The sequence below is a fragment of the Xyrauchen texanus genome, chromosome 4, assembly GCF_025860055.1.
Source record: "Xyrauchen texanus isolate HMW12.3.18 chromosome 4, RBS_HiC_50CHRs, whole genome shotgun sequence".
NCBI classification, from domain to species: domain Eukaryota; kingdom Metazoa; phylum Chordata; class Actinopteri; order Cypriniformes; family Catostomidae; genus Xyrauchen; species Xyrauchen texanus.
The window spans coordinates 47,725,994-47,729,898 of NC_068279.1; positions in this window are offsets into that span (position 1 = coordinate 47,725,994).

The following is a 3,905-nucleotide window of genomic DNA, read 5'->3' on the forward strand; positions in this document are numbered from 1 at the left end:
TGCCACACATTGCAGCCTTCACTGTCATAAATGCTTGCTGATACGGCTCTGTCCACTGCACCGGGACCGCTGGACCGCAAGTGACTGTGCTAACTCGAAATGTGGATTTTAAGTTCACCTCTGGTCCGAGCTCCTCCCTTTCTGAAATCGCCATTGCCAAAGTCATGGGGACCGCCTCTGTTGGTCTTGTTTTTGGTTTTAGGAGATTGAGGTTGTAAATCTGATGTGCTCCGCCTCTATCCATTCATTTAACATCATAATTGGTTTCCCCAACCCACCGTGTGACCTTAAAGGGCCTTTGCCACTTGGCGAATGATTTAGAGCTTGATGTGGAGAGTAATACAAGAACTTTGTCTTCCGGTGCAAATTCCCATAGCCATGTACCCCTATTATACAGGTGGCTTTGATATTCTTGAGCCTGGAGCAAATTCTCCTGTGGTAACTGCCCTGGTGTGTGGAGTTTTGCTCTCAGGTCAAGAAGGTATTGAATTTCATTTTTGCTGTTTGAATGTCCCTCCTCCAAATTTTCCCATAGGATGTTGAGCCGCACGGTCAATGCCCATAAAATAATTAAAATGGGAAGAACCCCATGGAGACTTGCTGGACCTCTCATACCAAATAAATAGGGGCTCGAGCCACTTTCGAGCATCTTCGTGCACAATCTTATAATCATATTCTTTATGGTCTGATTAAATCGGTCAAACAAGCCGTCCATTTAGGGGTGGTTAATGGTTAATGTCTGAATCTATTTCATCTGTAATAATTCATACAGTTCTCATGTGACATGAACTTTTTACCCTGATCAGTGAGGATTTCTTTCAGACTCCCCACTCAGGAGATTATACTGAAGAGTACCTCAGCAACACTACATGCTGAAATGTTGCGTAGAGGCACTGCTTCCGGATATCGCGTTGCATAATCCACCTGAAAGTGATGCCTGCGTGCCATCCGCTCTAATGGTCAAACGAGGTCCATGCTAATTTGTTTGCAGGGAACCTCGGTCAAGGGAAGGAGGTGGAATGGTGCTTTAGGGGTGTCTGGCAGATTAACCAGATGACATTTGAAAAATGCTGACATTTGTCTAAGGTTCTTGTCTTATATCTGCTCCAGAGGCCCCTGCAGGGAATCCCCTAAGGGCGGGGAAAGCTGCGGCTTCCCCTTCCCTTGTGTCATCCTGATGAAGAACTGACATACAGGCTCCCCAGCCAGCGAATTTCCCATCCCACACTGATACACTTGATTAAAGGATCCATTCACACAATTTCCCCTCAATAAATTTGTAATTTATGGCCAATTCATATCCAAAATTAGTGGATGGATGAGGTGGGGATGAATCGCATTCTCGACACTATGCTTTTGTCCCTGAAATTGAATAATAACGGACACTAGGGGATCATCGTGAAAATCTCCAATCACACAGCTCAATCTGACCCGGCGTGCTGCATCCAAAGCCCTGCCTAGAAACAAGTATTGATGAATTGATGTTTCATTTCAGCCTGAATCCACCAAGGCTTGATATGTTCCCCCTTGGATACTCACTGGTATCCAGTGCATCCCAGCTCGATTGGGGTGGCCTGTGGCGCAGAAATCCGAACCAACATCCCCCAACAGCTGACATTGGTCTTGTAAATGCCCCAGATTCCAACAGTGACAGCAGACTGGCCCAGGTTTTACACCAGCTGCGGTGGGTTTGGAGTCACCAACCTGTGAGGGATAGGAGACAGCCACATGGGAACAGGAGGATTGGGAAAACCCTGGGTCCGAGCAAATGGTTTTGGGGCCAGGGACTCCCGGCTCCAGGGAGCAGGAATAGGAAAAGGGGAGGACGGGGAGGAGGAAGGGCGAGAAAGAGAGAGAGAAAGAGTGCTCGCCGGCCCACAGGAACACCACCAGATGGTCCTCCGCCAGTTGGACAGCCTGGTCTAATGATGCTGGATGGTGGCACTGGACCAACTCTGCAGTTCTTCTTGGCAACCGGGTGATGAGCTGTTCCAATAACATGAGATCTATCACTTTGTCACGGTCCTCTGCCAGCAGCCACTGACGTCAGGCGTCACGGAGCTGCTGGTTGAATGCAAACGGGCGGCCGAGCTCGCTAAACTTCAGCGAGCGAAAACTCTGTCGGTGTTGTTCTGGACTCCGGCCAACCCATTGCAAGATGGCTTTCATCAGGTCCTGATACCCCAGGAGATTGGTGTTGTGGAGTTGTTGTGCTGCCAGTTGGGCCAACATCTCAAACAACTCTACAAAGGCCTCCAGGTCGTCTTCTGGCCCCAACTACATGAGAATGAAGTGGGATATGGTAAGGCAGGGAGTCGGGGACACTCTGTTAGATTCTGCCTGGGGTATCAAGCTCTGCAACACCTGTTGATCATCCGCTTGATCTTCAACGAGGGAAGGCTCTAGGGCTCAAGGGCCTGGAAACAGTGTCTGATGGTTGATGCTGGCGAGATTCTTGATGAGAACGGTGGATAGTGAGGACTCCATGACAGCGTAGCTTCCTCACAATTCCTGGGTTTTGACACAACTGTAACAACTTCCTTGGTAGGGGAAGGATGAAAAAGGAGTCGGCTTCAGCAAACCACGTGAGTATATTACAACACTCTGGCTGTAACTCAAAATTATTGCTCTTCAGAGGCCAATGTAAAACTGCTTCTTTTCAGCCAGATAGTGAAGCTTCCACAACTAACACACAGCACTCCTTCCCATCTCCCTTTATATCTCCCCTATGCTGCTTACTGAAACACAGAACAGCTGTTAGGGAAATTACACACAGGTGCGAGTCCAACCCATTAATTCCTCCTGGCCTCGCCCCCATTTACAAACCAGCACTCAGCCACACCCCATCACCAAAGGTTGATGACAAATTACCCGATACCGTGTGACAACATGCCTCACTTTCAGGTCAACCTGTGTTCAATAAACTGTATATTTTTTCTCTGCAATAACGGTGCAATTGTCCAATAGCTTTTTTATGTATTGTGCTCATACAGAATTTACAGACTTTAAAAAATAAACCTACACTGTGAAATATTCACTAGAGAACAAGTGTGACAACTATCCCCAGTCTCCCCTCCGTTGTTTAATTATTTAAGTACAGTAGTGCCTATTAAAATCTGAATGTTTGAGAATATTTACAATAATTGCTGTGATACTTGCAAATTAAAATGCTACTACTTGTGAAATGGCAACAGTGGTCTCAGACTCATTAATATTCACTGTACTCATTAATATATATGGTACAAGTTTACTCTGCTGCAGATGGTCCAAAAAACATACATAGTCTTACTAAAAACATATAATAAAAATCATAATTATTTAAATCTATGAAAGGAATGGAATCAAAGTCTGCTCTGCCATTTTTGTAAAATGATTAAATAAAATCTTTAATCTTTATCTATCACAAACAACTGTGATTGGTTCATCCATTACATTTTTGGTTTACCTATTCCTTTAAATGCTTATACATTATATTTGAAAATATAACAGGACTGCACCATATTTCCAGTTAAAGTTATTTCAGAGTGCATGTCTGCAGCCAGACTATATTGGTACAAGTTGTCTCTCACATTGAATTCTCTTGCCATCTTTGCAGTGGTTATTTGTGTAATCACTTTTGATCCATCTCTTACTTTTGAAGCCCACATTAGAACCATCACTTAAACTGCTTTCCTCCATTTACGTCACATTGAACGACTTCACCCCATTCTCAGTTTGAAGGATGCAGAATCACTAGTTTATGCTTTCATATTATCACATCTTGACTACTGTAATTCCCTCTTTACTCGCCTACCAGCTAAAACTATTGGCCAATTACAATACGTCCAAATTCTGAAGCTAGATTTCTCACTTACACCAAGCGTTCTGCACACATTACTCCCATCTTGTTTAGTCTTCACTGGCTG